Source organism: Phyllobates terribilis, unplaced genomic scaffold, assembly GCF_046119375.1.
Source record: "Phyllobates terribilis strain yellow unplaced genomic scaffold, ASM4611937v1 Scaffold_1559__1_contigs__length_258526, whole genome shotgun sequence".
Taxonomy (NCBI): domain Eukaryota; kingdom Metazoa; phylum Chordata; class Amphibia; order Anura; family Dendrobatidae; genus Phyllobates; species Phyllobates terribilis.
In genome coordinates this window covers 56378-75561 of record NW_027364319.1, presented here as the reverse complement: position 1 = coordinate 75561, position 19184 = coordinate 56378, and the positions used below count along the sequence as shown (strand labels likewise).

Sequence of the window (19184 nt, the reverse complement as noted above, 5' to 3'; positions counted from 1 at the left end):
AGCAACATCTTATGATCTGAAAAAATGTTTGGGATTAAGACAACAGATTTGACATTCACATATTGGGACATGAAAATAAAATCAATACGAGATTTAGAAGAAGAGTTCTCCCAAGTATAACCGGGATCATTACTACGGATCTCTTTCCAGGAGTCTCTAAGAAAAAAATCAGTTAACAAATCCTTTAGTTGTTTCTCTGTTTTGTCTTTTTTAGGAACGGTGGAACTCCCGCTTCTCCCTTCACCAGGCAAGACACAATTGAAATCCCCACAGAACATCAGAGGCGATGAACCAGGTAGGTAATATTGCACATCTTCAAACAACTGATGTCTCTCTTCCTTCACCGGAGAAGCATAAATGTTCAAAAGTCTAAAGTCCACACCTTTAAAACTAATATTTAAGAAAAGAGCACGTCCAGAAGAAATGTCCACAAAACAGTTGATTTTAAAGTCATGCGACCTAAACAGCACTCCAATGCCAGAGGAACGATTTTCATTATCTCCGGACCAGATAGAGGGCCCATGAGGCCAATCTTTTCTTAAATCTGCATAATTCATATCAAAGTCAATGTTACATTCTTGCAAACAAAAGACATCACAGTCCACTGTTGACAGGTAGGAAAACAAAGCAGCCCTTCTTGTAGAGCCCCTTATACTCCTCACATTGAGCGAGGCTACTTTAATTGATGAGGTCATGATAGGATAGTTCAGGTCACACTACTGTCAGAATCAGACATAAAGCCCACCGATGTTAACGGGCTCTGCACTTCTGAGTCCGAAAAAGAAATGTTTATAGGGTCTGAAGGCCTTGGCTCCTCAGGAGGGGCAGCGGGAGCCATTGGCTTGTATTGCAGAAGACTTGGTTTTAATGGACACTTCTTGGAAGTCTCCCTGGCCACATTCTCATCAGACCTATCATCTGTTTTCCTTTTCCTACGAGTTTCCAGCTCCATTGCTTCTTCCTCCGAGCTAAATGTCCCGATTTCAGCAGAGGGACTCCCCTCCACCACCATATCACCCGGATCAGAATCAGCAGCCCAGTCCTTAGATGAAGCTTCCCTCCTCTCAGGACGGACAGGTTTCTCAGCTGGAGGTTTCTGCATAGACGTGGGCTTATGCGCAGCAGGAATAGGAGAACTGGCAGGTTTTCCCTGCGCAGCAGGCACTGAAGTGCTTGTGGACCCGCCTACAGGGGGTTGTGTTCGCACAGTAGATACAGGAGCACCGGTGGGACCCCCCTTAGCAGCAGGAGCAGGAGGGTTGGTTGGCTTCCTCTGTGCAGCAGGTGCAGACGTACCACCTGATGTACTAGCAGGCTTGGTCTGTGGAGCAGGTACTGGAGAGCTAGAAGACTGCCCCCGCGCTGTAGACGCACCCGCAGGAGCAGGAACAGCAGAGGGTTGCCTCTGCCCCCCGGGAGCAGATGGAGGCACACGGGCAGGTTGCTTTGCCAGCGTTTCAGCATAGGTTTCCGCCTTTTTCTTCAAAGGACACTCCCGGAAGGAGTGACCTGGGACCCGGCAGATGTTGCACACCATCTCATTGGTACAGTCCATTGTGGCATGTCCATGCTTGTAGCACTTCTTACAGATTGCCACCTCCTCCTTGCAGTTCTCATAAGTGTGACCGAAACACATGCATTTCCGGCAGAAGAGGGGCATGTCCGGGTAGAAGAGGCGCCCCCGCTCCCTACCGATCAGGAAACTTGACGGAGGATGACGCTGACCACCAATGCCATTTGGATCTTCACAAAATTTAACAAAAAATTTATGCTTTCCCGTCCAGAGGTTTTCCTCATTCATGACCTTGTGGGAATACCGCAGTTCTGGGAAATAGTTTTGAAGAAAGCAAATAATATTAACTAAGGGAACATGAGGGTTGCTCATCTGAACCACGAGCGGCTTCTCTCCACCGGAGTAAAGGATGACAAAGGTGAGTCCTTTAAGATCCTCATCTGAAAGGTGCAGGTGAATCTGGCGGAAGAGGTTCTGGCACGCATACTCCGACTCCAGAGTCAAAGTGAAGGAACCGGGGCGATCTTGAAGGGCCAGGATGTCTTCCCTCTTTACTCCTAGGATCTCCAGCAGCACTCTCCTCACGAAAAACTTCAAGGTCAACTTCTCCTTGGATGCATCGTCCACTTCGATCTTGAAAGAGTTCTTGATGCGAAGGTCACCAGCTCTGGCATAGCGCACTGCGGCCGCTACTGCTGATGCCATCTTCAAAAGGTAGATAGGGTCGATCGCCTTCTTGGTTTCTTTGCGTATCTGCCCCCTAAAGCAGCATGAGGCTTAAGACGGCTTTTACACCGCCGATGCCTCAAGGCCAAGGGCACGATTGGCTTAGAATCCTTCTGGCAAGATGTGGTATCTTAGCCAAAAGGCCGAGAAGCGATAACCAGAATTGGTTTCAAACTACGGAGCCACCCAAGGATCCTGAAAAGTCCATTTGTGGAGATGAGCTCCTGGACTCCCGTTAGGAAGACATGTTGTCAACCTCTAGATCCCTTACATGCCTGCACTTTTCGGCTTGCTGCTGCTGCAATCCACGCGTTTTAGATCTGCATAACTCCACCTCTTTAAACACAGCACCTTCACCCCCTGCTGTTCCCACCCGCCTCAACACCGTTGGAAGGGAGGAGAACCAATTAAGGCGGGGGGTGGGGTGGAACGAGCAGCTGTCTACCCTTAGCAGGAGGGCTCCTGATTACATACCTCTCCTGCTGCTGCTGCTGCTGGCTGTCCAGCAGCAGACTGAAGGTGGCTGCTGCTGTGCACAGGTATATAAAGGCTCAGAGCCTATTATGACACGCGCAGCCAGCGTTCCATTGCCACATTCCATCTACTGCAGGCAGGATACCTGGCTGGCTGAATGTCGCTGAGAAGCTCACAGAGACCGCCATAAGCAACAGTTTAACAGAATGCCACAGACTAATCAACCAAACTTTTTGGGTTGGGTTCTCTTTTATAGTCTGCAGGCATTAAATGAAAGAAGTCAGTGTTCCAGCAGAAGGAGACAACGTTTCAGAAAAGGCATTGTAGCAAACCAAAAAAGAAATTTTAAGCGCAGCAGAGTAACCAGCGCACATACCTGTTAGCTCAGGTGAGTTTAAAAGGCTGCTGTTGATAACAAGGGCATTTGCTAAATAGATGGTGTGTGTGCAACAATATACTGAAAGGTCAATTATATTGTGCAGCTTATCTCACCACCTGTAGTTATTTAGGTGAAAGCTCCAAAATGCTTGCCTAATATGTCTGTTTATCCAAAAGGAAGTAAAAAGGGAGAGCTAGAAAGATAGCATTGCATCACATTACATGGCAATGCAATGCACAGTTGCTGAAGTTGAACCAAAATGAGCTTGTAATCTGGCTTCTGCAACTTTGAACATGAAAAATCCAATGAGGAGAAGAAAAGCAAAGCCAAAAAGTCCATCCCAAAATCCGACAAACAAGCAAAATGAACAAAAAACATTGAATTCAATTCTTTCTGATTTTAGAAACTGCATTAAAGAAGGGGTGCACCGGTCCTGGAGATACTGCAATACCAGGTCAATGCGTGGAGTGGACAGAGCAAGCTCTTTTTCCATCTCCCTGTTCTAAAAATCCATTTAATATATGGTCCCCAGATAGGGGACGTATCAGATATTAAACTGATAAGAACAGATACTACACTTGATCTTAGCCAAAAGGCCGAGAAGCGATAACCAGAATTGGTTTCAAACTACGGAGCCACCCAAGGATCCTGAAAAGTCCATTTGTGGAGATGAGCTCCTGGACTCCCGTTAAGAAGACATGTTGTCAACCTCTAGATCCCTTACATGCCTGCACTTTTCGGCTTGCTGCTGCTGCAATCCACGCGTTTTAGATCTGCATAACTCCACCTCTTTAAACACAGCACCTTCACCCCCTGCTGTTCCCACCCGCCTCAACACCGTTGGAAGGGAGGAGAACCAATTAAGTTGGGGGGTGGGGTGGAACGAGCAGCTGTCTACCCTTAGCAGGAGGGCTCCTGATTACATACCTCTCCTGCTGCTGCTGCTGCTGGCTGTCCAGCAGCAGACTGAAGGTGGCTGCTGCTGTGCACAGGTATATAAAGGCTCAGAGCCTATTATGACACGCGCAGCCAGCGTTCCATTGCCACATTCCATCTACTGCAGGCAGGATACCTGGCTGGCTGAATGTCGCTGAGAAGCTCACAGAGACCGCCATAAGCAACAGTTTAACAGAATGCCACAGACTAATCAACCAAACTTTTTGGGTTGGGTTCTCTTTTATAGTCTGCAGACATTAAATGAAAGAAGTCAGTGTTCCAGCAGAAGGAGACAACGTTTCAGAAAAGGCATTGTAGCAAACCAAAAAAGAAATTTTAAGCGCAGCAGAGTAACCAGCGCACATACCTGTTAGCTCAGGTGAGTTTAAAAGGCTGCTGTTGATAACAAGGGCATTTGCTAAATAGATGGTGTGTGTGCAACAATATACTGAAAGGTCAATTATATTGTGCAGCTTATCTCACCACCTGTAGTTATTTAGGTGAAAGCTCCAAAATGCTTGCCTAATATGTCTGTTTATCCAAAAGGAAGTAAAAAGGGAGAGCTAGAAAGATAGCATTGCATCACATTACATGGCAATGCAATGCACAGTTGCTGAAGTTGAACCAAAATGAGCTTGTAATCTGGCTTCTGCAACTTTGAACATGAAAACTCCAATGAGGAGAAGAAAAGCAAAGCCAAAGAGTCCATCCCAAAATCCGACAAACAAGCAAAATGAACAAAAAACATTGAATTCAATTCTTTCTGATTTTAGAAACTGCATTAAAGAAGGGGTGCACCGGTCCTGGAGATACTGCAATACCAGGTCAATGCGTGGAGTGGACAGAGCAAGCTCTTTTTCCATCTCCCTGTTCTAAAAATCCATTTAATATATGGTCCCCAGATAGGGGACGTATCAGATACTAAACTGATAAGAACAGATACTACACTTGATCTTAGCCAAAAGGCCGAGAAGCGATAACCAGAATTGGTTTCAAACTACGGAGCCACCCAAGGATCCTGAAAAGTCCATTTGTGGAGATGAGCTCCTGGACTCCCGTTAAGAAGACATGTTGTCAACCTCTAGATCCCTTACATGCCTGCACTTTTCGGCTTGCTGCTGCTGCAATCCACGCGTTTTAGATCTGCATAACTCCACCTCTTTAAACACAGCACCTTCACCCCCTGCTGTTCCCACCCGCCTCAACACCGTTGGAAGGGAGGAGAACCAATTAAGGCGGGGGGTGGGGTGGAACGAGCAGCTGTCTACCCTTAGCAGGAGGGCTCCTGATTACATACCTCTCCTGCTGCTGCTGCTGGCTGTCCAGCAGCAGACTGAAGGTGGCTGCTGCTGTGCACAGGTATATAAAGGCTCAGAGCCTATTATGACACGCGCAGCCAGCGTTCCATTGCCACATTCCATCTACTGCAGGCAGGATACCTGGCTGGCTGAATGTCGCTGAGAAGCTCACAGAGACCGCCATAAGCAACAGTTTAACAGAATGCCACAGACTAATCAACCAAACTTTTTGGGTTGGGTTCTCTTTTATAGTCTGCAGGCATTAAATGAAAGAAGTCAGTGTTCCAGCAGAAGGAGACAACGTTTCAGAAAAGGCATTGTAGCAAACCAAAAAAGAAATTTTAAGCGCAGCAGAGTAACCAGCGCACATACCTGTTAGCTCAGGTGAGTTTAAAATCTGCTGTTGATAACAAGGGCATTTGCTAAATAGATGGTGTGTGTGCAACAATATACTGAAAGGTCAATTATATTGTGCAGCTTATCTCACCACCTGTAGTTATTTAGGTGAAAGCTCCAAAATGCTTGCCTAATATGTCTGTTTATCCAAAAGGAAGTAAAAAGGGAGAGCTAGAAAGATAGCATTGCATCACATTACATGGCAATGCAATGCACAGTTGCTGAAGTTGAACCAAAATGAGCTTGTAATCTGGCTTCTGCAACTTTGAACATGAAAAATCCAATGAGGAGAAGAAAAGCAAAGCCAAAGAGTCCATCCCAAAATCCGACAAACAAGCAAAATGAACAAAAAACATTGAATTCAATTCTTTCTGATTTTAGAAACTGCATTAAAGAAGGGGTGCACCGGTCCTGGAGATACTGCAATACCAGGTCAATGCGTGGAGTGGACAGAGCAAGCTCTTTTTCCATCTCCCTGTTCTAAAAATCCATTTAATATATGGTCCCCAGATAGGGGACGTATCAGATATTAAACTGATAAGAACAGATACTACACTTGATCTTAGCCAAAAGGCCGAGAAGCGATAACCAGAATTGGTTTCAAACTACGGAGCCACCCAAGGATCCTGAAAAGTCCATTTGTGGAGATGAGCTCCTGGACTCCCGTTAAGAAGACATGTTGTCAACCTCTAGATCCCTTACATGCCTGCACTTTTCGGCTTGCTGCTGCTGCAATCCACGCGTTTTAGATCTGCATAACTCCACCTCTTTAAACACAGCACCTTCACCCCCTGCTGTTCCCACCCGCCTCAACACCGTTGGAAGGGAGGAGAACCAATTAAGGCGGGGGGTGGGGTGGAACGAGCAGCTGTCTACCCTTAGCAGGAGGGCTCCTGATTACATACCTCTCCTGCTGCTGCTGCTGGCTGTCCAGCAGCAGACTGAAGGTGGCTGCTGCTGTGCACAGGTATATAAAGGCTCAGAGCCTATTATGACACGCGCAGCCAGCGTTCCATTGCCACATTCCATCTACTGCAGGCAGGATACCTGGCTGGCTGAATGTCGCTGAGAAGCTCACAGAGACCGCCATAAGCAACAGTTTAACAGAATGCCACAGACTAATCAACCAAACTTTTTGGGTTGGGTTCTCTTTTATAGTCTGCAGGCATTAAATGAAAGAAGTCAGTGTTCCAGCAGAAGGAGACAACGTTTCAGAAAAGGCATTGTAGCAAACCAAAAAAGAAATTTTAAGCGCAGCAGAGTAACCAGCGCACATACCTGTTAGCTCAGGTGAGTTTAAAATCTGCTGTTGATAACAAGGGCATTTGCTAAATAGATGGTGTGTGTGCAACAATATACTGAAAGGTCAATTATATTGTGCAGCTTATCTCACCACCTGTAGTTATTTAGGTGAAAGCTCCAAAATGCTTGCCTAATATGTCTGTTTATCCAAAAGGAAGTAAAAAGGGAGAGCTAGAAAGATAGCATTGCATCACATTACATGGCAATGCAATGCACAGTTGCTGAAGTTGAACCAAAATGAGCTTGTAATCTGGCTTCTGCAACTTTGAACATGAAAAATCCAATGAGGAGAAGAAAAGCAAAGCCAAAGAGTCCATCCCAAAATCCGACAAACAAGCAAAATGAACAAAAAACATTGAATTCAATTCTTTCTGATTTTAGAAACTGCATTAAAGAAGGGGTGCACCGGTCCTGGAGATACTGCAATACCAGGTCAATGCGTGGAGTGGACAGAGCAAGCTCTTTTTCCATCTCCCTGTTCTAAAAATCCATTTAATATATGGTCCCCAGATAGGGGACGTATCAGATATTAAACTGATAAGAACAGATACTACACTTGATCTTAGCCAAAAGGCCGAGAAGCGATAACCAGAATTGGTTTCAAACTACGGAGCCACCCAAGGATCCTGAAAAGTCCATTTGTGGAGATGAGCTCCTGGACTCCCGTTAAGAAGACATGTTGTCAACCTCTAGATCCCTTACATGCCTGCACTTTTCGGCTTGCTGCTGCTGCAATCCACGCGTTTTAGATCTGCATAACTCCACCTCTTTAAACACAGCACCTTCACCCCCTGCTGTTCCCACCCGCCTCAACACCGTTGGAAGGGAGGAGAACCAATTAAGGCGGGGGGTGGGGTGGAACGAGCAGCTGTCTACCCTTAGCAGGAGGGCTCCTGATTACATACCTCTCCTGCTGCTGCTGCTGCTGGCTGTCCAGCAGCAGACTGAAGGTGGCTGCTGCTGTGCACAGGTATATAAAGGCTCAGAGCCTATTATGACACGCGCAGCCAGCGTTCCATTGCCACATTCCATCTACTGCAGGCAGGATACCTGGCTGGCTGAATGTCGCTGAGAAGCTCACAGAGACCGCCATAAGCAACAGTTTAACAGAATGCCACAGACTAATCAACCAAACTTTTTGGGTTGGGTTCTCTTTTATAGTCTGCAGGCATTAAATGAAAGAAGTCAGTGTTCCAGCAGAAGGAGACAACGTTTCAGAAAAGGCATTGTAGCAAACCAAAAAAGAAATTTTAAGCGCAGCAGAGTAACCAGCGCACATACCTGTTAGCTCAGGTGAGTTTAAAAGGCTGCTGTTGATAACAAGGGCATTTGCTAAATAGATGGTGTGTGTGCAACAATATACTGAAAGGTCAATTATATTGTGCAGCTTATCTCACCACCTGTAGTTATTTAGGTGAAAGCTCCAAAATGCTTGCCTAATATGTCTGTTTATCCAAAAGGAAGTAAAAAGGGAGAGCTAGAAAGATAGCATTGCATCACATTACATGGCAATGCAATGCACAGTTGCTGAAGTTGAACCAAAATGAGCTTGTAATCTGGCTTCTGCAACTTTGAACATGAAAAATCCAATGAGGAGAAGAAAAGCAAAGCCAAAGAGTCCATCCCAAAATCCGACAAACAAGCAAAATGAACAAAAAACATTGAATTCAATTCTTTCTGATTTTAGAAACTGCATTAAAGAAGGGGTGCACCGGTCCTGGAGATACTGCAATACCAGGTCAATGCGTGGAGTGGACAGAGCAAGCTCTTTTTCCATCTCCCTGTTCTAAAAATCCATTTAATATATGGTCCCCAGATAGGGGACGTATCAGATATTAAACTGATAAGAACAGATACTACACTTGATCTTAGCCAAAAGGCCGAGAAGCGATAACCAGAATTGGTTTCAAACTACGGAGCCACCCAAGGATCCTGAAAAGTCCATTTGTGGAGATGAGCTCCTGGACTCCCGTTAAGAAGACATGTTGTCAACCTCTAGATCCCTTACATGCCTGCACTTTTCGGCTTGCTGCTGCTGCAATCCACGCGTTTTAGATCTGCATAACTCCACCTCTTTAAACACAGCACCTTCACCCCCTGCTGTTCCCACCCGCCTCAACACCGTTGGAAGGGAGGAGAACCAATTAAGGCGGGGGGTGGGGTGGAACGAGCAGCTGTCTACCCTTAGCAGGAGGGCTCCTGATTACATACCTCTCCTGCTGCTGCTGCTGCTGGCTGTCCAGCAGCAGACTGAAGGTGGCTGCTGCTGTGCACAGGTATATAAAGGCTCAGAGCCTATTATGACACGCGCAGCCAGCGTTCCATTGCCACATTCCATCTACTGCAGGCAGGATACCTGGCTGGCTGAATGTCGCTGAGAAGCTCACAGAGACCGCCATAAGCAACAGTTTAACAGAATGCCACAGACTAATCAACCAAACTTTTTGGGTTGGGTTCTCTTTTATAGTCTGCAGGCATTAAATGAAAGAAGTCAGTGTTCCAGCAGAAGGAGACAACGTTTCAGAAAAGGCATTGTAGCAAACCAAAAAAGAAATTTTAAGCGCAGCAGAGTAACCAGCGCACATACCTGTTAGCTCAGGTGAGTTTAAAAGGCTGCTGTTGATAACAAGGGCATTTGCTAAATAGATGGTGTGTGTGCAACAATATACTGAAAGGTCAATTATATTGTGCAGCTTATCTCACCACCTGTAGTTATTTAGGTGAAAGCTCCAAAATGCTTGCCTAATATGTCTGTTTATCCAAAAGGAAGTAAAAAGGGAGAGCTAGAAAGATAGCATTGCATCACATTACATGGCAATGCAATGCACAGTTGCTGAAGTTGAACCAAAATGAGCTTGTAATCTGGCTTCTGCAACTTTGAACATGAAAAATCCAATGAGGAGAAGAAAAGCAAAGCCAAAGAGTCCATCCCAAAATCCGACAAACAAGCAAAATGAACAAAAAACATTGAATTCAATTCTTTCTGATTTTAGAAACTGCATTAAAGAAGGGGTGCACCGGTCCTGGAGATACTGCAATACCAGGTCAATGCGTGGAGTGGACAGAGCAAGCTCTTTTTCCATCTCCCTGTTCTAAAAATCCATTTAATATATGGTCCCCAGATAGGGGACGTATCAGATATTAAACTGATAAGAACAGATACTACACTTGATCTTAGCCAAAAGGCCGAGAAGCGATAACCAGAATTGGTTTCAAACTACGGAGCCACCCAAGGATCCTGAAAAGTCCATTTGTGGAGATGAGCTCCTGGACTCCCGTTAAGAAGACATGTTGTCAACCTCTAGATCCCTTACATGCCTGCACTTTTCGGCTTGCTGCTGCTGCAATCCACGCGTTTTAGATCTGCATAACTCCACCTCTTTAAACACAGCACCTTCACCCCCTGCTGTTCCCACCCGCCTCAACACCGTTGGAAGGGAGGAGAACCAATTAAGGCGGGGGGTGGGGTGGAACGAGCAGCTGTCTACCCTTAGCAGGAGGGCTCCTGATTACATACCTCTCCTGCTGCTGCTGCTGCTGGCTGTCCAGCAGCAGACTGAAGGTGGCTGCTGCTGTGCACAGGTATATAAAGGCTCAGAGCCTATTATGACACGCGCAGCCAGCGTTCCATTGCCACATTCCATCTACTGCAGGCAGGATACCTGGCTGGCTGAATGTCGCTGAGAAGCTCACAGAGACCGCCATAAGCAACAGTTTAACAGAATGCCACAGACTAATCAACCAAACTTTTTGGGTTGGGTTCTCTTTTATAGTCTGCAGGCATTAAATGAAAGAAGTCAGTGTTCCAGCAGAAGGAGACAACGTTTCAGAAAAGGCATTGTAGCAAACCAAAAAAGAAATTTTAAGCGCAGCAGAGTAACCAGCGCACATACCTGTTAGCTCAGGTGAGTTTAAAAGGCTGCTGTTGATAACAAGGGCATTTGCTAAATAGATGGTGTGTGTGCAACAATATACTGAAAGGTCAATTATATTGTGCAGCTTATCTCACCACCTGTAGTTATTTAGGTGAAAGCTCCAAAATGCTTGCCTAATATGTCTGTTTATCCAAAAGGAAGTAAAAAGGGAGAGCTAGAAAGATAGCATTGCATCACATTACATGGCAATGCAATGCACAGTTGCTGAAGTTGAACCAAAATGAGCTTGTAATCTGGCTTCTGCAACTTTGAACATGAAAAATCCAATGAGGAGAAGAAAAGCAAAGCCAAAGAGTCCATCCCAAAATCCGACAAACAAGCAAAATGAACAAAAAACATTGAATTCAATTCTTTCTGATTTTAGAAACTGCATTAAAGAAGGGGTGCACCGGTCCTGGAGATACTGCAATACCAGGTCAATGCGTGGAGTGGACAGAGCAAGCTCTTTTTCCATCTCCCTGTTCTAAAAATCCATTTAATATATGGTCCCCAGATAGGGGACGTATCAGATATTAAACTGATAAGAACAGATACTACACTTGATCTTAGCCAAAAGGCCGAGAAGCGATAACCAGAATTGGTTTCAAACTACGGAGCCACCCAAGGATCCTGAAAAGTCCATTTGTGGAGATGAGCTCCTGGACTCCCGTTAAGAAGACATGTTGTCAACCTCTAGATCCCTTACATGCCTGCACTTTTCGGCTTGCTGCTGCTGCAATCCACGCGTTTTAGATCTGCATAACTCCACCTCTTTAAACACAGCACCTTCACCCCCTGCTGTTCCCACCCGCCTCAACACCGTTGGAAGGGAGGAGAACCAATTAAGGCGGGGGGTGGGGTGGAACGAGCAGCTGTCTACCCTTAGCAGGAGGGCTCCTGATTACATACCTCTCCTGCTGCTGCTGCTGGCTGTCCAGCAGCAGACTGAAGGTGGCTGCTGCTGTGCACAGGTATATAAAGGCTCAGAGCCTATTATGACACGCGCAGCCAGCGTTCCATTGCCACATTCCATCTACTGCAGGCAGGATACCTGGCTGGCTGAATGTCGCTGAGAAGCTCACAGAGACCGCCATAAGCAACAGTTTAACAGAATGCCACAGACTAATCAACCAAACTTTTTGGGTTGGGTTCTCTTTTATAGTCTGCAGGCATTAAATGAAAGAAGTCAGTGTTCCAGCAGAAGGAGACAACGTTTCAGAAAAGGCATTGTAGCAAACCAAAAAAGAAATTTTAAGCGCAGCAGAGTAACCAGCGCACATACCTGTTAGCTCAGGTGAGTTTAAAAGGCTGCTGTTGATAACAAGGGCATTTGCTAAATAGATGGTGTGTGTGCAACAATATACTGAAAGGTCAATTATATTGTGCAGCTTATCTCACCACCTGTAGTTATTTAGGTGAAAGCTCCAAAATGCTTGCCTAATATGTCTGTTTATCCAAAAGGAAGTAAAAAGGGAGAGCTAGAAAGATAGCATTGCATCACATTACATGGCAATGCAATGCACAGTTGCTGAAGTTGAACCAAAATGAGCTTGTAATCTGGCTTCTGCAACTTTGAACATGAAAAATCCAATGAGGAGAAGAAAAGCAAAGCCAAAGAGTCCATCCCAAAATCCGACAAACAAGCAAAATGAACAAAAAACATTGAATTCAATTCTTTCTGATTTTAGAAACTGCATTAAAGAAGGGGTGCACCGGTCCTGGAGATACTGCAATACCAGGTCAATGCGTGGAGTGGACAGAGCAAGCTCTTTTTCCATCTCCCTGTTCTAAAAATCCATTTAATATATGGTCCCCAGATAGGGGACGTATCAGATATTAAACTGATAAGAACAGATACTACACTTGATCTTAGCCAAAAGGCCGAGAAGCGATAACCAGAATTGGTTTCAAACTACGGAGCCACCTAAGGATCCTGAAAAGTCCATTTGTGGAGATGAGCTCCTGGACTCCCGTTAAGAAGACATGTTGTCAACCTCTAGATCCCTTACATGCCTGCACTTTTCGGCTTGCTGCTGCTGCAATCCACGCGTTTTAGATCTGCATAACTCCACCTCTTTAAACACAGCACCTTCACCCCCTGCTGTTCCCACCCGCCTCAACACCGTTGGAAGGGAGGAGAACCAATTAAGGCGGGGGGTGGGGTGGAACGAGCAGCTGTCTACCCTTAGCAGGAGGGCTCCTGATTACATACCTCTCCTGCTGCTGCTGCTGCTGGCTGTCCAGCAGCAGACTGAAGGTGGCTGCTGCTGTGCACAGGTATATAAAGGCTCAGAGCCTATTATGACACGCGCAGCCAGCGTTCCATTGCCACATTCCATCTACTGCAGGCAGGATACCTGGCTGGCTGAATGTCGCTGAGAAGCTCACAGAGACCGCCATAAGCAACAGTTTAACAGAATGCCACAGACTAATCAACCAAACTTTTTGGGTTGGGTTCTCTTTTATAGTCTGCAGGCATTAAATGAAAGAAGTCAGTGTTCCAGCAGAAGGAGACAACGTTTCAGAAAAGGCATTGTAGCAAACCAAAAAAGAAATTTTAAGCGCAGCAGAGTAACCAGCGCACATACCTGTTAGCTCAGGTGAGTTTAAAAGGCTGCTGTTGATAACAAGGGCATTTGCTAAATAGATGGTGTGTGTGCAACAATATACTGAAAGGTCAATTATATTGTGCAGCTTATCTCACCACCTGTAGTTATTTAGGTGAAAGCTCCAAAATGCTTGCCTAATATGTCTGTTTATCCAAAAGGAAGTAAAAAGGGAGAGCTAGAAATATAGCATTGCATCACATTACATGGCAATGCAATGCACAGTTGCTGAAGTTGAACCAAAATGAGCTTGTAATCTGGCTTCTGCAACTTTGAACATGAAAAATCCAATGAGGAGAAGAAAAGCAAAGCCAAAGAGTCCATCCCAAAATCCGACAAACAAGCAAAATGAACAAAAAACATTGAATTCAATTCTTTCTGATTTTAGAAACTGCATTAAAGAAGGGGTGCACCGTTCCTGGAGATACTGCAATACCAGGTCAATGCGTGGAGTGGACAGAGCAAGCTCTTTTTCCATCTCCCTGTTCTAAAAATCCATTTAATATATGGTCCCCAGATAGGGGACGTATCAGATATTAAACTGATAAGAACAGATACTACACTTGATCTTAGCCAAAAGGCCGAGAAGCGATAACCAGAATTGGTTTCAAACTACGGAGCCACCCAAGGATCCTGAAAAGTCCATTTGTGGAGATGAGCTCCTGGACTCCCGTTAAGAAGACATGTTGTCAACCTCTAGATCCCTTACATGCCTGCACTTTTCGGCTTGCTGCTGCTGCAATCCACGCGTTTTAGATCTGCATAACTCCACCTCTTTAAACACAGCACCTTCACCCCCTGCTGTTCCCACCCGCCTCAACACCGTTGGAACGGAGGAGAACCAATTAAGGCGGGGGGTGGGGTGGAACGAGCAGCTGTCTACCCTTAGCAGGAGGGCTCCTGATTACATACCTCTCCTGCTGCTGCTGCTGCTGGCTGTCCAGCAGCAGACTGAAGGTGGCTGCTGCTGTGCACAGGTATATAAAGGCTCAGAGCCTATTATGACACGCGCAGCCAGCGTTCCATTGCCACATTCCATCTACTGCAGGCAGGATACCTGGCTGGCTGAATGTCGCTGAGAAGCTCACAGAGACCGCCATAAGCAACAGTTTAACAGAATGCCACAGACTAATCAACCAAACTTTTTGGGTTGGGTTCTCTTTTATAGTCTGCAGACATTAAATGAAAGAAGTCAGTGTTCCAGCAGAAGGAGACAACGTTTCAGAAAAGGCATTGTAGCAAACCAAAAAAGAAATTTTAAGCGCAGCAGAGTAACCAGCGCACATACCTGTTAGCTCAGGTGAGTTTAAAAGGCTGCTGTTGATAACAAGGGCATTTGCTAAATAGATGGTGTGTGTGCAACAATATACTGAAAGGTCAATTATATTGTGCAGCTTATCTCACCACCTGTAGTTATTTAGGTGAAAGCTCCAAAATGCTTGCCTAATATGTCTGTTTATCCAAAAGGAAGTAAAAAGGGAGAGCTAGAAAGATAGCATTGCATCACATTACATGGCAATGCAATGCACAGTTGCTGAAGTTGAACCAAAATGAGCTTGTAATCTGGCTTCTGCAACTTTGAACATGAAAAATCCAATGAGGAGAAGAAAAGCAAAGCCAAAGAGTCCATCCCAAAATCCGACAAACAAGCAAAATGAACAAAAAACATTGAATTCAATTCTTTCTGATTTTAGAAACTGCATTAAAGAAGGAGTGCACCGGTCCTGGAGATACTGCAATACCAGGTCAATGCATGGAGTGGACAGAGCAAGCTCTTTTTCCATCTCCCTGTTCTAAAAATCCATTTAATATATGGTCCCCAGATAGGGGACGTATCAGATATTAAACTGATAAGAACAGATACTACACTTGATCTTAGCCAAAAGGCCGAGAAGCGATAACCAGAATTGGTTTCAAACTACGGAGCCACCCAAGGATCCTGAAAAGTCCATTTGTGGAGATGAGCTCCTGGACTCCCGTTAAGAAGACATGTTGTCAACCTCTAGATCCCTTACATGCCTGCACTTTTCGGCTTGCTGCTGCTGCAATCCACGCGTTTTAGATCTGCATAACTCCACCTCTTTAAACACAGCACCTTCACCCCCTGCTGTTCCCACCCGCCCCAACACCGTTGGAAGGGAGGAGAACCAATTAAGGCGGGGGGTGGGGTGGAACGAGCAGCTGTCTACCCTTAGCAGGAGGGCTCCTGATTACATACCTCTCCTGCTGCTGCTGCTGCTGGCTGTCCAGCAGCAGACTGAAGGTGGCTGCTGCTGTGCACAGGTATATAAAGGCTCAGAGCCTATTATGACACGCGCAGCCAGCGTTCCATTGCCACATTCCATCTACTGCAGGCAGGATACCTGGCTGGCTGAATGTCGCTGAGAAGCTCACAGAGACCGCCATAAGCAACAGTTTAACAGAATGCCACAGACTAATCAACCAAACTTTTTGGGTTGGGTTCTCTTTTATAGTCTGCAGGCATTAAATGAAAGAAGTCAGTGTTCCAGCAGAAGGAGACAACGTTTCAGAAAAGGCATTGTAGCAAACCAAAAAAGAAATTTTAAGCGCAGCAGAGTAACCAGCGCACATACCTGTTAGCTCAGGTGAGTTTAAAAGGCTGCTGTTGATAACAAGGGCATTTGCTAAATAGATGGTGTGTGTGCAACAATATACTGAAAGGTCAATTATATTGTGCAGCTTATCTCACCACCTGTAGTTATTTAGGTGAAAGCTCCAAAATGCTTGCCTAATATGTCTGTTTATCCAAAAGGAAGTAAAAAGGGAGAGCTAGAAAGATAGCATTGCATCACATTACATGGCAATGCAATGCACAGTTGCTGAAGTTGAACCAAAATGAGCTTGTAATCTGGCTTCTGCAACTTTGAACATGAAAAATCCAATGAGGAGAAGAAAAGCAAAGCCAAAGAGTCCATCCCAAAATCCGACAAACAAGCAAAATGAACAAAAAACATTGAATTCAATTCTTTCTGATTTTAGAAACTGCATTAAAGAAGGGGTGCACCGGTCCTGGAGATACTGCAATACCAGGTCAATGCGTGGAGTGGACAGAGCAAGCTCTTTTTCCATCTCCCTGTTCTAAAAATCCATTTAATATATGGTCCCCAGATAGGGGACGTATCAGATATTAAACTGATAAGAACAGATCCAGGTTTCAACATAATTTATTAAGTGCGTAAAAGATGGTTTACAATCAAAAACAACAACACAAACAGTACATTATTAAAACACAGAATTCCACCCATAAAAACCCCATATACGATTAGCATCCCTCCTCCCAATACATTTGACATCCCTCAAGTAATAAATATACATCTGGCTAAAAGCAATTTTAAGACAATCCTTCACAGAAATAGCATCACGTTTAAAAAGTAAAATATTGCGTGCCTTCCAAAGGGCGTCTTTAAAACAGTTAATCATACACCAACATATACAATACTGTTGAGGGGTCGGACATTTAAAAAGGCCATATAAAACATATTCATGGTTAAAATCTCTTAAACCGCAAGTCCATTTTAAAAGAATCCCAACTTTGTGCCAAAGTTCCTGTGCAAATGGGCAATTCCACATAAGGTGCAAGGTGGTTTCGTCATTAACACATGAGTCTCTGGGGCATTTTGCTCTGGCCACCAGGCCTCTCCTGTGTTGAAACTCTCTGGTGGGGAGGCACTGGTGGACCACCATCCATGCGATGTCCTTATGTCCATTTGCTAAGAATTTCCCGAAGACATTCTTCCAAACTTGCTTCGATCTCTCTTCTGAGAAATTTACTATGGGGGTCACATCTTCATTCCTCCTCAGAAAAGATAAAAGCTTCTTGCGGTCTTTAAAAATGTCCATATTAAAATCACCAAGGCTATAAAATCGAACAGTCTTTTCTAAGATTGCTTGGTGTTTGGGGGGGCATAGTAAAACAGGGGAATTCAACGACAACTTAAACCATCTTTTAAAAATCATCCCACAAGTATATTTTAAAAAATAACTTAGCGCACTATTACCATTAAAATGTTTGAAACAAAAGCAGAAATAATTTAAATACAAATAAATATGTAAGTCGGGGACATCCCTTCCGCCGTTCATTTTATTCTTCCTCATTATTTCTCGCCTTAATTTTTCCATTTTGGAGTTCCATAAAAACATAAAGATCATCCTAGTCATTTTTTTAATTAAAACATCAGAGGGGGGGTACACCATAGCTATATACAGTATGAGGGGTAACAACACTGATTTTATAATTAAAATTTTCCCCTCCATTGTTAGGGACCTCAAACCCCAAAATGATATTTTCTTTGACATTTTTTCTATGACATTCTCCCAGCTTTGAGTTCCCACATTCTCCTCGTTAAAAACAACTCCAAGAATTTTTACATTGTCTCGTTTTATAGTGAGCTGCGGGAGTTGGGCGGTGTCCCAGGATCCCAAAGTCAGACATTCAGATTTATTTAAATTAAGTTTAAACCCGGATGCCTGGGAAAAAAATTCAATGCGCAACACCGCCCTCCGGAGGGAAGCAGGGTCCACGCACACAACCGTCACGTCATCCATGTAGCCAAAGACTCTCACATCACTGCCACCTCCGCCAGGAACAGGAACCCCTCTAATCACTTTGTCTTTCCTTATTGCGCTCAGCAGGGGCTCCATGGCGCAGATGAACAGGATGGGCGACAAGGGGCATCCCTGCTTCACTCCGGACTCAAGGGGAACTCCATCTGTTAAAAAGCCATTAAGAGAAATTTGACTAAAACAATTTTTATATAAAATCTTAATACAATTTAAAAGCATATTAGGGATACCCATTCTTTTTAAAACTCTAAAAAGAAATCTATGAGAGACTCTATCGAAAGCTTTTTCAAAATCTAGGGCTAAAAGAGCTACATTTTGACCCCGGTCTCTGGAATACCAAATTACATCCCTTAATACGTTTAAAACCTCTGAAATACTTCTGCCTGGTACACTACAAACCTGCTCAGGCTGGATTAGTTTGGCAATGACATTCCTGAGCCGGTTTGCAACCACCTTAGCAAGTACCTTGTAATCGACGTTTAGGAGAGTTATGGGTCTCCAATTCGCTAGAGCACTGCGATCACCTTTTTTATATATCAAAGACACCACTCCTCTCCTCCATGAAAATGGCAACTGTTCACAAATAAAAACTTCTTTAAAAAGCATAAAAAGGTCCTCTTTTAAAATGTCCCAAAAAGTAAGATAAAACTCTACAGGTAGTCCATCACACCCAGGTGCTTTGCCCTTAGAGAAACTTTTAAAAACATAAAATAATTCCTCTAAAACAATATCGCGTTCTAAAAACTCCTGGTCTGTAAAATTTAACTTAAAATCGAGATCATTAAGAGCATCAGATAAAAAGGACTCATCTATACACTTTTTACTAAAAAGATGCTTATAAAAGTTAAAAGTAGCATTCAACATTCCCTGCATAGATGTTTCACCCTCTAGATTTGTGATCACTTCTCTTTTATCCATGACTTTTTTGAAGAAGAAGCGAGAGCACTTCTCCCCCTCCTCCAAGTGCTGCACTCTAGAGTTAAAAATAATCTCTTTCCCCTTTGTGTCTATGCAGTTCTGAATTTCAGTTTTTAGGCCAGCAATATCATCTCCCAC

At 44.5% G+C, this 19184-nt stretch overlaps 11 non-coding genes across 11 annotated transcripts; all 11 read right to left on the bottom strand.

Moving 5' to 3' along the window:
* Nucleotides 1-3509: 3509 nt before the first annotated feature.
* On the bottom strand, nt 3510-3700 carry LOC141244455 (U2 spliceosomal RNA). The gene has a single exon (XR_012308374.1). It is a non-coding gene; the product is annotated as a U2 spliceosomal RNA (small nuclear RNA).
* A 1115-nt stretch (nt 3701-4815) lies between these two features.
* On the bottom strand, nt 4816-5006 carry LOC141244408 (U2 spliceosomal RNA). The gene has a single exon (XR_012308333.1). It is a non-coding gene; the product is annotated as a U2 spliceosomal RNA (small nuclear RNA).
* Nucleotides 5007-6117: 1111 nt separating this feature from the next.
* LOC141244453 (U2 spliceosomal RNA) lies at nt 6118-6308 on the bottom strand. Its single transcript, XR_012308372.1, has one exon. It is a non-coding gene; the product is annotated as a U2 spliceosomal RNA (small nuclear RNA).
* Nucleotides 6309-7419: 1111 nt separating this feature from the next.
* On the bottom strand, nt 7420-7610 carry LOC141244452 (U2 spliceosomal RNA). The gene has a single exon (XR_012308371.1). It is a non-coding gene; the product is annotated as a U2 spliceosomal RNA (small nuclear RNA).
* Nucleotides 7611-8725: 1115 nt separating this feature from the next.
* On the bottom strand, nt 8726-8916 carry LOC141244450 (U2 spliceosomal RNA). The gene has a single exon (XR_012308370.1). It is a non-coding gene; the product is annotated as a U2 spliceosomal RNA (small nuclear RNA).
* A 1115-nt stretch (nt 8917-10031) lies between these two features.
* On the bottom strand, nt 10032-10222 carry LOC141244449 (U2 spliceosomal RNA). Its single transcript, XR_012308369.1, has one exon. It is a non-coding gene; the product is annotated as a U2 spliceosomal RNA (small nuclear RNA).
* A 1115-nt stretch (nt 10223-11337) lies between these two features.
* Nucleotides 11338-11528, bottom strand: LOC141244448 (U2 spliceosomal RNA). The gene has a single exon (XR_012308368.1). It is a non-coding gene; the product is annotated as a U2 spliceosomal RNA (small nuclear RNA).
* Nucleotides 11529-12640: 1112 nt separating this feature from the next.
* Nucleotides 12641-12831, bottom strand: LOC141244447 (U2 spliceosomal RNA). Its single transcript, XR_012308367.1, has one exon. It is a non-coding gene; the product is annotated as a U2 spliceosomal RNA (small nuclear RNA).
* A 1115-nt stretch (nt 12832-13946) lies between these two features.
* LOC141244301 (U2 spliceosomal RNA) lies at nt 13947-14137 on the bottom strand. Its single transcript, XR_012308233.1, has one exon. It is a non-coding gene; the product is annotated as a U2 spliceosomal RNA (small nuclear RNA).
* A 1115-nt stretch (nt 14138-15252) lies between these two features.
* Nucleotides 15253-15443, bottom strand: LOC141244388 (U2 spliceosomal RNA). Its single transcript, XR_012308314.1, has one exon. It is a non-coding gene; the product is annotated as a U2 spliceosomal RNA (small nuclear RNA).
* Nucleotides 15444-16558: 1115 nt separating this feature from the next.
* On the bottom strand, nt 16559-16749 carry LOC141244423 (U2 spliceosomal RNA). The gene has a single exon (XR_012308346.1). It is a non-coding gene; the product is annotated as a U2 spliceosomal RNA (small nuclear RNA).
* Between the last annotated feature and the right edge of the window lie 2435 nt (nt 16750-19184).